Source organism: Heterodontus francisci, chromosome 5, assembly GCF_036365525.1.
Source record: "Heterodontus francisci isolate sHetFra1 chromosome 5, sHetFra1.hap1, whole genome shotgun sequence".
In the NCBI taxonomy this organism is placed as follows: Eukaryota; Metazoa; Chordata; class Chondrichthyes; order Heterodontiformes; family Heterodontidae; genus Heterodontus; species Heterodontus francisci.
The window spans coordinates 41,965,240-41,978,398 of NC_090375.1; the positions used below are offsets into that span (position 1 = coordinate 41,965,240).

General features: G+C 44.2%; 1 protein-coding gene across 2 annotated transcripts in view; it reads left to right on the forward strand.

Annotated features, from left to right (window-relative positions):
• The first annotated feature begins 567 nt into the window (after positions 1–567).
• Positions 568–13,159, forward strand: part of col22a1 (collagen, type XXII, alpha 1) — a 419,868-nt gene continuing 407,276 nt past the window's right edge. For both annotated transcript variants that reach the window (XM_068031367.1, XM_068031368.1), the window contains exon 1: positions 568–903. The gene's annotated coding sequence lies outside the window, so the exon portion shown is untranslated. The remainder of the gene's footprint in view (positions 904–13,159) is intronic.

Consider the following 13,159-nt stretch of genomic DNA (forward strand, 5'->3'; position numbering starts at 1 on the left):
TGTTCTGTCACATCACCTGAATTAGCTTGAAAAATTCAAAAGTTTGGTATTAATGCAAGGAACCTGTCAATGTATTCAAATGATACTGCTTTTGTTTACTTTTTATTTTAAGCTTTTATTTATTGCTGCAAGTTAAACAAACTTCCCGACATATAATTAAAATTCTATGACAACCCATGAACTCTTTTGACTTCATTCCTTCCATCACCAATTTTAAAGCCCGAACACAAGATGGCGCGATTTCTCTGCACAATCAGCAGGAGGCTGGTTTATCATTTTTGAAAACACCAGTTCTAAAATAAAAAAAGGCAGTTTCCGATCAGATTACTGATATAAGTTGACAACTGTATTGCCTTATAAAGGCCTGGCCGGGGATATTAAACAAACCTCAAGTGTCAATAAAGGACAGCAACCTCTCTATGTTTAATTGGTTTGCTATGAGATAGTTTCAAATGCACAAGTACCAAAATACCCAAAAATTTGCTATAATTGGATAGGCTGACAGTCTGGTTTAGTCCATGCACGGCTGCTGAAACTTTATACTGTGAGCACTGCCCCAAACTAGAAGGACTGAAGATGATCAAGAGATGAGGAATTAACTGAGAGAGAAAAATAAAGAGTGAAGTTCATTTTTGCAGGTTATTGCCTGTGAACTTTTTGTGTGTAACAGGATTTAATTCATCAGTGGGTGATCATCAAGTTCATTTAAAGTGCGCTTTTTCGTTGGAGAAATTTGGATGTTTGGATCGTGATGGGAGAACTGTCACTTTAAACATCTGAATTGAATAATCTAGAGTGCTTTTTGGCTCTTTGCTTAGTGTAATAAATGAGTTTTTTTCCTCATGATCATTAGAACTTGATCCTGGAAGTTCTTTGTTAAGGAAAACAAAAGTTTTATTGCAGGTAAGAATCTAATTTGAAACCGATATAATAGTTGCTCCTTGACGGTTAAGGATATTCCTCAAATGAGAGCTTCTTACAAGTTGGTGGAACGCCAAGTTTAAATATTCATTTTAATGCTTAGTGCAAAACGTTTAATTGTCTGCATGTCTATTTAAATAATTATCCCGTGGTGTTTGTTGAACCTTTTATTTTAAAATAAGAGTATTGACTTGTGAGTTCAGTAGTTATATCCCATATGATGCTTTGTTGAGTTTTACACTTTTTTGAGAACGAAGTGTTGTACAAATTCGGGAGCATTATTTTGAGTTTTTTGCACATGAAAAGCATGATAAACAAAAGAATGCGGTCACCAAGGTTTGAGGACAAACATTTATTTTATGCATTTCCAGTCCTGGGTTCACATTCAAACTCCAGGAATACTCAGATGCTGCTTCCTGCAGCTTGTCAGATCAGCGCAAGTTCGATTGTAGCTGGATATAACTGAAAGGCCAGTGTCATGATGGCAAAATGTCTTAACTGTTTTTTTTTAAAAGGATCTTTGTGCGTGTTCATAGGTTTGAGACTTGCCATTGCTGGAAGTTTCCAACTTTGGGCGCCCAGTTGTCACTACAAGTCAGAGTCAGAACGTACCACTCACTGCTCTGTCGATGACCATATACCCTAAAGCTTAGAAAGAGTGCCCCCGACCGCATCAGGATAGCATTTCTATTACCGAACCAGCTTTCTTTAGTGGCCTATCTAATCCCCTAATTATGTGCCAGCTCTTGAGTCAGGCGGTATGGGCTTCTTTCTGTGTCTATCTAATGCTCCAACTAAATGTCAGGTCTTGCATTGGAGGGTGTTTTCTTCTACGTTGTCTTTATTCAATTCCCCAGGTAAATGTCAGGTCTTGCATTGGAGACTGTGATCTTTTGTGCTGTATCAGAGCAGCTGCAGTGTAACTATGTGAAATCATAATGCTATCTGACACTTGGCATTTGGGACATAGCTTGAAGTCCCACGCTATTTAAAAATTGTGATAATATGGATAATTTTAAATACCGTGCAGAGGACTTTCCAAATTACTGGAAACCTCACTGTGAGTGAGAAGCCAGTGATCAGTTCACAGTTTCTTTCAGAGTGCTGCCCTCCCACACTCAATATGAAGGTGAATAGTACACCTGGCTGCACATTCACATCACTGTGATTTTCATACACTTTTGCTATCATTCCTTCTCTTTTCAAAATTAACCCTTATCCTCAGTATGCCTGACTGTGTTATATCTGTTACCAGCAAGAAGAGTGCACTACCAAAGCTCCTGTATTCAGCCACTAGGAGATACTATGGACCATACAGCTGTAACTGTCCACCAATTTCTTGTTTTCTCATCCTTATTATCCACCTTGTAGAGAAATGCCATTGGCTTTTCTTGGTGCCTTGCATTACCAGCCTCAGCCAATAGCACTATGAAACCAATCAATGGAAGAAGTGCAGCAGAATGGCCCTACAATGGAATTATCTTTTAATGAATTATAAGGAGCCTAACCTGAGCATCAGTCTATATTCCTGTAGTGAAAAGTGAGTAGGATGAGCTTAGATGGCAAGCTCAGTGTAACTGGCCCTCAGGTCAAGCCAACTATTTCTTTAGACAATTACTTTTCTTCTGGGCACCATCTAGTGACTTCTGCTGGAGCCAAATCCTGGGTAGCAATCAAGATCCGGCCTTCCTCTGACTGCCATGGTGAAGTAGCTTTCCCGCACTCAATCATAGGTTTACCTATTTAGAAGGCATATTGAGTGGGTGTCAATGGTTATGAGTTCATACCACAGTCCCTTCAGAAAAGAAGATAAAATTGAGAAAAATGTCAAATCATAGAATAAACATATAGGAACATAGGAACAGGAGTAGGCCATTTAGTCCTTCAAGCCTGTTTTGCTATTGAGCAAGATTATGGCTGATCTGTTATCTAACTCCATATACCCACCTTTTCCCCATATCTTTTAATACCTTTGGTTAACAGAAATCTATCAATCTCAGATTTAAAGTAAATAATTGATCCAGCATCAATTGCCCTTTGTGGAAGAGAGTTTCAAACATCTACCACACTTTGTGTTGGGAGCTGAGGGGGGCCCAAAGAATTGCAATGGAAGGAGGGGGCATGGAGGGCCCATTGTCTTCCTGTCGCACTGCAATTAAATCATAGAACCATAGAAAAATTACAGCACAGAAGGAGGCCATTCAGCCCGTCGTGTCAGTGCCGGTCAAGAAATAATCCCACCTTCCAGCAGCTGGTTCATAGCCTTGCAGGTTACAGCACTTCAGGTGCATGTTGAGGCCCCTTTTAAATGAGTTGAGGGTTTCTGCCTCCACCACCATTCCTGGCAGTGAATTCCAGACACCTGGGTGAAAATGTTTTTCCTCATGTCACCTCTAATCCTTCTACCAATATCCTTAAATTTGTGCCCCCAGTAACTGACCCCTCCGCCAGGGAAAACATGTCCTTCCTGTCTATCTAGGTCCCTCATAATTTTGTACACCTCAAATCAGGTGTGGGAAAGGCCAAAGACGGTCGTCCCACCCAGAGGCCATTAGAAGCCCTTAACTGGCCAATCAGTAGCCACTTAAGGGCTTCATCCTGCCGCTGCTGTAATTAAACCAGCAGTGGGGGGGCACCTCCACCACATGGTCAGGACACCCAGTAAAACAAGGCAGCATCCCTGCTGGCTTGTGGGGGTGGGGAACCGCCTCCTCTGTGGGTAATCTGTGGCCCATGGAGGGCCCCCCCACCCCCTCTGGTAACAAGCCCAACCTGTCTCATCGCCGACTCCCTCCTACCCCCAACATTGCCAGGGCCTGCTGAACTGGCCTCGGAGACCCCACCTCACTCACCTCTGGTCTGGGGCTTTAGCAATGGGCCTCATCCCAGGCCTCCTGTAGTACTGGCAGTGGCCACTTTACCCGGTGGCGCTGCCAATGCTACTAAACCGCCAGCCCTCTGATCGGCCAGTGGCTCTTGGAGGTGGGACCTCTTTCCTTAAAAGGATGGGAATTCCGGCGCTCGGGCACTTATCCGCTCGAGCGCCGTTGAATAGTGCCAGAGCCGCTCTGAAAAGGTGGAGATCCCCTTGTCTTTTCTGCCCGATGCTGCGAGCCCCGTTCAGCTCTTTGTGTAGAGAAGTGTTTCCTAATTTCACTCCTGAAAGATCTGGCTCAACTTTTAGACTATGCTCTCTAGTCCTAGACTATCTATTCCAACTATTCCCCTTTAAATCTAAAAACTTCAATCAAATCACCGCTTAACCTTCTAAATTCCAGGGAATTCTAGTTTGTGGAATCTCTCCTTGTAATTTTTAACACTTGGAGTCCAGGTATTATTTTGCACTCCTCCAAGGCGAACAAAAACCATTCTACTTTTACATACTATGTGCAACAAGGATTTATTATTTTGACTGGTCCCCCAGAACCGTTCATCCTTTTCATTAATTTAATAGCAACATTGAAATAAATAGGTTGACCCTTTTGTAAGAGGAATGTAGTATGAACATGCTAAGAGTTTGTTCTACTATTATTGCAAACAGTCATTTCTATATTATAGTTTCCACAAAACTATTTTGAGATGTACATAGTCACTATCTCAGCAGTAGCAGGCATAAATAGAACAAACTTATGATGCCTTGCCTCCACCAACCTGGACTGTAAAGTTGGAGTGAGATAATCAGTTTCTGTGAAGGATCTTATTAGCCATGTATGAAGCAACAAGAGTTGACTAAGTTGCCCTTCAGGCTGCTGTTTTCTTTCATATATTGTTGGCATGTTAACATCTGATTAAAGGGATTTTTTTTGTAAAAAACTAGTTAAAAATAAATTTTGCCGTAGCGTATAATCAGTGTATCTGTCTGCTTTCTATTATGGTTATTGAGTAGGTTCAACATCTACTTTTATTTTTGAAGCCACATTAACCATTTGGAAATCTTTGAGTGTTGCCTTCCCTGTTTAATTAGACAATCCTTCTGGGTGCTTCGGTGATAAAGTGACAACAGGCCAGTGACTGAAATCCAAGAGCTATGTTTAAATGATAAAGGGATTCAATAGGACAGATAGAAAAAAACTATTTTCTCTTGTGGGGGAATCAAGAACAAAAGTGGCATAATCTTAGAATTACAGCTTACAAGTGAAATCAGGTAGTCTTGGCTCAGTGGTAGCAGTCTTGCCTCTGAGCCAGGAAAGTTATGTGTTCAGATACTGTTCCCAGGATTTGAGCATATAAGCTTGATTGATGCTCCAATGTAGAATTGAAGGAATACTGCACTGATAAAGATGCCACAGTGGCTCAGTGGTTAGCACCGCAGCCTCACAGCTCCAGCGACCCAGGTTCAATTCTGGGTACTGCCTGTGTGGAGTTTGCAAGTTCTCCCTGTGTCTGTGTGGGTTTCCTCCGGGTGCTCTGGTTTCCTCCCACATGCCAAAGACTTGCAGGTTGATAGGTAAATTGGCCATTCTAAATTGCCCCTAGTATAGGTAGGTGGTAGGGAAATATAGGGAACAGGTGGGGATGTGGTAGAAATATGGAATATGGAATTAGTGTAGGATTAGTATAAAAGGGTGGTTGATGGTCGGCACAGACTCAGTGGGCCGAAGGGCCTGTTTCAGTGCTGTATCTCTAAACTAAACTAAAGCCAAAAACTTGTCTGTTTTTTCAGTTGGATGGAAAAGATCCAATGGCACTATTTGAAGAAAAACAGCATAAGCATTGGGGTAGATTTTCATCTTAACTGCCAGGGTGTAAAGCTTTGCCTGACCTGGGAACAGAAAGCATATTCTGGCGGGAAGGTTTGCAACCAGTAATAGAACCCACTGGATTTTCCTTCCATTGAAAGGCACTAAAGACGTAAATCTACCATATTGATTCTACAGGTGCTGAGTGCCCTCCATGCATGTGATCGTTATTCATCAAGTGCCTTAAATTGTGTGAGCCATGTGGAAGTCCCATTGATATTTTATTAATAATTCAGGTGCTGGCAATAATTCTAGTGTCCAGAGCCTTGCAAAAGTGAACTCATTACCTTTCGGATAAAAACATAACACAGATGAACAACAGGTCAGTCAGCATTCCACAGAGAAAAGATAAGTCTAGATTTTCTGTGTAGAATCTTTCCTGCTATGCTGTCCAGCAATTTCTGCTTTTATTTCAGATATCTGTCATTTGCAGTTTTTTAAAAACATATTTATTTTCTCCTGAGAAAAGAAGATCGGGATGGAGATCATTCAGGTCCTAAAAATCTGGGAAGAGCACAAGATAATTACAGATGAGGAAGGCCATTCATCCCATCTTAGTTCATCCTTCCAGAACCACCCAACATTCATCCCATTGCAACATGCTATTGTTTCTTAAATGGTTCCATGGTTTAACCTCCATCTGCCCAACATGGAAGTCTATTCAATGTGTTGATCACTCTTGTGCAAAGAAGAATTTTCTAACATGACATTTGTCAGTAGTTTTAATCTGTATCCCCTCATCAAATTCTCAGAATTTAACTTAAATTAATACTCTGGATTTACATTTTGCAAATCCTTAACTACCTTGTTTGTAGTATATATAAATGATTTGGAGGAAAATGTAGCTGGTCTGATTAGTAAGTTTGCGGACGACACAAAGGTTGGTGGAGTTGCGGATAGTGATGAGGATTGTCAAAGGATACAGCAGGATATAGATCGGTTGGAGGCTTGGGTAGAGAAATGGCAGATGAAGTTTAATGCGTACAAATGTGAGGTAATGCATTTTGAAAGGTCTAATGCAGGTGGGAAGTATACAGTAAATGGCAGAACCCTGAGGAGTATTGACAGGCAGAGAGATCTGGGCGTACAGGTCCACAGGTCACTGAAAGTGGCAACGCAGGTGGATAAGGTAGCCAAGAAGGCATACAGCAGGCTTGCCTTCATCGGTCGGGGCATAGAGTATAAAAATTGGCAAGTCATGCTGCAGCTGTACAGAACTTTAGTTATGCCACACTTAGAATATTGCGTGCAATTCTGGTCGCCACATTACCAGAAGGACGTGGAGGCTTTGGAGAGGGTACAGAAGAGGTATACTAGGGCGTTGCCTGGTCTGGAGGGCATTAGCTATGAGGAGAGGTTGGATAAACTCGGATTCTTTTCACTGGAACGACGGAAGTGGAGGGGCGACATGATAGAGGTTTACAAAGTTATGAGCAGCATGGACAGAGTGGATAGTCAGAAGCTTTTTCCCAGGGTGGAAGAGTCAGTTACTAGGGGACATAGGTTTAAGGTGCGACGGGCAAAGTTTAGAGGGGATGTGCGAGGCAAGTTCTTTACACAGAGGGTGGTGAGTGCCTGGAACTTGCTGCCGGGGGAGGTGGTGGAAGCAGGTATGATAGCGACGTTTTAAGAGGCATCTTGACAAATATATGAATAGGATGGGAATAGGGGGTTACGGTCCCCGGAAGTGCAGAAGGTTTTAGTTTAGGCAGGCATCAAGATCGGCGCAGGCTTGGAGGGCCGAATGGCCTGTTCCTGTGCTATACTGTTCTTTGTTCTTTGTTCTTGTGTACTTCCAAAAAGTCACCTCTCAGCCTTTCAGGCTACATAGCTCATGTTTCTCCAGTTTTCCTCATAATTCAAATCTTTTACACTAGTGATCAACTTTATAGTTTTTCCTTACTTGAAAATCCAATGCTTGAAAATCTCTCTTGTTTCTTGGTGACCAAGACTGGATACAGTGCTCAAGATCTGATCAGAGCACTGTACAGTTTAATCACAACCTCATCTGACTTATATTCCACTGTTTTAGTCATGTAGTGCAACATTCTATTAGATTTGTTAAATGCAATTTTGCACTTGTTCGACTTCTTAACCATTGAGTGGCACAGGTCTCTTTCAACTTAGCTCCAGCTATTTCAACACCATCTATGGATTACATATTTTACCCATTTTTCTTCCTTCCTTTCCACTTGTCTGCATTAAATATCCAGCTCACATATAGTTTGTCGAATTCATTATTTAGTTTTTGAGCTGTTTCCTTCAATTCCCCTGGCCTCCATGTTGAGTATCAACAATAATTCAAACAAATTTGCATTCAGTTTCTGAATCCAGTGTCAAAAAGGGAGGAATTTTAACTCCAAAATGTGGGTGGATTTGAGTAGGGTGGGAGGTTAAGGTGTTAAAAGTCTGAATCCAGACTCTAACTCCCCCTCTAACCTGTCCATTTCTGGTTTAAACAGAGGCAGGGTGGATGTGCGGGCAGCCTACCAGTCCAAGAAGACTGGCTGTCACGTTAAATATGATTAGGCAACTGCCTACCTCATTTGTATTCACCATTTGAAATTTAACTCTGGCCAGCCGTGTTTCCCAGTCCTTGGGCAACCCAACAGCTAAACCGAGGAGTGAGCCTGCTGGATCAGAAGATAAGTGACTTTCCGCTTATATGCTGGAGTCAGAATGACTGCCTAGCTAACCCCTTACGATAGGACACCCCATCCACCATCACCAACCCTTCCAATCTCCCCCAGATATCTCCCACAGTCCTCTACAAACATAGATTGGAGAAGTTGAGACCACTTGCCTTAGAGAAGAGAAGGCCGAGAGGAGACTTGATAGAGGTGTTCAAAATCATGAAGGTCTGGACAAAGTAGATAGAGAGAAACTGTTCCCACTCATGAAAGGATCGAGAACAAGAGGACACAGATTTAAAGTAATTGGTAAAAGAAGCAAAAGTGACATGAGGAAAAACTTCACACAGTGAGCGGCTAAGGTCTGGAATGTGCTGCCTGAGAGAGTGTGAAGCATTCAAAAGGGAATTAGATTGTTATAGGAAAAGGAAGAATGTTCAGGATTACTGGGAGAAGGTGGGGGAATGGCACTGAGTGAATTGATCATTCGGAGAGCCAGTGCAGACATGATGGACAGAATAATATCCTTCTGTGCTTTAACAATTCTGTGATTCTCTGATCACTCCCAAGGCTTTCAATCACCCCCAATCCAGGCTCCAATTTCCCCTATGAGACCTCCGAACCTCCCCCTTCCCTGGCATCCAATTTTCCTCCCCAGCCCAGCTCAAGATCTCCCCCTGAAGCTTCCAACACATCTACCCCAATCGGACTTCCCGGGACCTGGGATTAACACCTGGCTCCAGGTTCAGACTCCTCAACGGTTCCCTCGAATTGGCCCTCACCGGGATCGCTTCTCCTACCCACCCCCTCCCTCCCCCACCACCATCACACAGTCGGGGCATGGAGGCACCTAGCATGCTGTAGACTGCTCCCCAACCGACTGGGAACCAAGCCTGTCAATCAGGCTGACTTCCAGGCAGGGAACCTGTCAGTGATGTCACCATACACCGTAGAGTTAAAATTCCACAGAGTGTGGGGGGAGGGTCAGAAAAATTAAAATTACCTTTTCAGGTACCAGCGGCTTTCTAACCTTCAGACAATTTCTTAGCTATTTCCAAGATTTACCTCGAATTTGCCAAGCTTAACTATTGGCCTTCAGTGAAGAACTTTGTCAAGAATCAAAAGGCTTACATGATAAAGATGTAAGTAGGAAATTTGAATTCAACTGTAACCACTAGCAATGGAGGAGGGAAATGTTGGCAAGCATCAGCACCTATAAGAGATTAGAATCATTGTTGTCTCTTCAGTGAAAATATGAAACAGGCTCCAATGAAATTTAATAGATTCTACAAGGATAATCCTTTCTCATGTGGAGCTGGATGAATATCTGGCCCAGATGGATTCCATGATAATAAGGATGGCAAAGACCTAGACTGGCTGGGAGGCAGGAGGGCTGGCTGTATGGCAGGGGAAGGTGTCGGGAGGGGAACCCAAGGTCTTCCTGCTGCCATGGCATATTTCCAGTCATGGGCACTTTTAAGAGCCACTTCCCACCCAAGGGAAACCCAGGCGGTCTCCAAGCGGGTTTTGGGGTCTGGCCCTCCTTGATGGGTGCTCCATGGCCCACTGAGGAGCACCCCAGGAGCAATTGCCACCCCTGCAGCAATGGTGCAGCCGGTTCTCCACGAACCCCACCCCCTGCGATCTTATTCCCCAAAGCCTACCTAATCTTCAAGGTAGATTAATTATGGAGGTGCCCTCTCCCTGATGTTGTAGCTGCTGCTGGCAAAATGCCACCCTCGGGTCTCCCCGCCTGTTGAAGCAGGGTCGGCCCCCACTTTCAGCCCCGGCTGCAGGACTCCCTTGGGGCTGACAAAATTCAGATATTGTATGGTCAACACATGTTTCCAGTCTTTTGGAGGCAATAGGGATATATTTAGCCAGATTTAATTAATGTGGGATAGCAATTTGAGATTGATGTATAATTCTTTTTGCATGCGTTTAGTGAAATTTATGCTCATTAAATTAAGCAATGCGAGTTTTTTTTGTGTCCCAAATGCGCTTTGCCAGTCTTCTGTCAATGAGAGCCAACTTGGATAAGTTTTCTGTGGGTCTATGCACACCAGAAACTGGATCAAGGCTGGCCAGGCTCATTTCACATAATATTCTTATAGCCAGTGGACAAAACAAAACCTTTATCTCATTAGTCTGGACTAGATTTGAGCCCAAGTCCGAGAGATGAAAGGCTAGAGTCTAAATCACTGCACCACACAGTCTGCCAATAGATTGATGTAAGCATTCCATTCACTTGAAGGGACGTTAAGCAGAAAATTCATAAATGTTAATCTTGTAATTGTTACCTATGGTTCCTTATCTGTCTTAGCAAATTCGACAAATTGAGCAGAACGCCTGAAATTGGACATGGTTTGTTGAAAGAAACTGGACCATGTCACATATCTATTATCCTCTTTCACAATGTCACAATAAGAATTATTCTGGACAAAATAACCCAGACTGCCTCTAACTAGCAATTTTAAAGACAATGGGCAGAATTTTGCAGGGCCGTTTAAGGTGTGGGGTGGGGCATAAAATTGCAATGGAAGATGTCAGACAGGAAGTCGGATGTCATGAGGGCCTCAGGGCCTCGCCTATTGAAAGGAGGTGACAAGGAGGCAGGAGCTCAGTTTTGGCTTCAGTGGGAAGCCATCGGCTGAGGCAGTGTCGCTTGGCAGGAAGGGTGTGGGCGGCATCGGAAAGCACTTTAAGGAGTGGGGGCTGAGGTGCGAGCACTGCGGGAGAGCCATACCAGGGTGGCATCGGGGCAGTGCCATCTCATTGAAGATCACAAGTAAGGGGGGAAGGGGGGAAAAGTCTGTTTGGCCTGAAGGCTTTGTGTTAAGAGAGAGAGGCAACCTCTCATGGGCCTCATTCACGCTGGCTTTGAGGCTCCCTTGAAAGAGGAGAAGCAGCAGAGAGGGAGGAAGGTTCAGGCATGGGCAGGGGAGTGCCATAAACTTGCAGACGCACAGGAGGCTGGACAAGGATGCAGAGGTGCACACTAACAACCTCCAGCACGCAGAAGAAGGTGCCCTCCAGAGAGGGTCTACCAGCCATGGCTCAACTACCTCCTGATGTCCAAGCAATGTCTCCGCAGACTCTGCCTCTCCAGAGAGGCTGTCAATGATCTATGTGCCATGAAACCAGATGAGCTGAGGCCCATGGAACATGGTGGGCACTAATGCCACTTGTGCTGAAGGTCACTGTGGCACTAAACTTCCACAGGATCATTCCCAGGGATCAACAGGAGGTTTGTGTGGAATCTCCCAGTCTGCAGCACATCACTGAATCAAGGAGGTCACCAGTGCCATGTTCAGAAGGGCCGCCAACTATGTGCACTTCCACACCAATCCAAACAGTCAAGCTGAGAGGGCAATTGGATTCCGGGCCATCGCTGGATTCCCCCAGATGCAGGGGTCATTGAGTGTGTACATGTGGCTATCAAAGCTCTCATGGACCAGCCTCCTGCCTTCATTAACTGGAAGGGCTTCCACTCCCTCAATAAATACATACCGGTCTACGACGACCGCAAATGGCTTTTAAAAAAAATCGGAACCCACCGGAAAACCTCAAACTTGTTAGAGGTTCGGAAGCGCAGTCTCTGCTCTAAGCACCTGACAGCTGTGAAACTGATGACTGCGATTTGTTTTAAAGTCAGACTGGTCTGGGAGAAGAAGCCAATGGGAAATTTTTCAACCCTGAAATTACCAGTCACAACCACAAAATCTTTTAACATGGACACTGATGTCTGTGCATGGACACTATTACGAGCTCACAGGACACCAGTCTGGTGTATACTGAATCTTTATTGAAACTAACTGTAATGGATGCCCCCAGTCAGAGTAACCTCATGGTAGAGGTCACATGACTACGGCAAGCAAGGAGGCACATTGGTGCAGTATTGCATTTCTATCCCAAACATCCCCCTTTTCATAAAAAACGAAACGAACAAAATTTGCATGCATTACCATTGACACTGTGAGTTGCCCAAGTTACCCACTATGCACACAATTGTTTTCATGCATTAGTAGTTTGGCATTCTTGTCAGTCTCTGCACATGCATTGCAGACATGGTCATTAAATTGTGCTGGTCTCTTAATGGTGCGTGTGCACATTATCATTTGTTGCTCATCTGGTTGATTTTTCTTCTCTGGTGAGTGTCGTTATCTTGTCACTTGTTGCCGCAGTAACTGTTGTTGTTCCATTTCCGTTGTTTGGGTGCTGTGGATCTCTGGGGCTGATGGGTGTGCTGTGCAGTTGGTGAGTTTTCATCTTCCTGTTTGGCCATCTGCCGTGAAGGAACAGCTTCTCCAGTTGTTCATGTGTGCCTGCGGTTGTGATGGTATCCTTGGTCCTTCAGTGCCACCGCATACGATCGAGGTGACAACTGCTCTATGCAGGTCTCAAGCTGCCACTTGGACTGACTCTTGTTGAGCGCGTTGAAGGTTTGCACCCTGACTGGTTCTCCAATGCTCAATTCTGGCAATGGCTTGGCAGTTTTGTCAAAATTAAATTTGGCTTTCTGCCATTTCACCTTGATTTCGTCTGCCCGCTCTGCAGAATCTGAGCGCTTCTTCCCCACAGCCTCCACCTCAGGCGCCTGAGCAGATGACTGCCAGATCTTCCCCTTTCTTGCTGCCTGTATGACTCACGTCACCTTGTGAATGGCAAAGGCGTTCTCATTCCAGCACCGGTGCCCGCTCCTGTAGGCCCGTTCCTGTAGGCCATCTCCTGAGTTTTCTGTTTTTGCACGTTGAGGGTTACCAGTCCAAACTTGAGACTTGTTTTTGCTGAGATGAGTTGCTTTTGCTTGCCGTTTATGATTTGGAACTCCAGATCTTTGTCCTTGTCATTGCAATGGGCTCTCGAAGT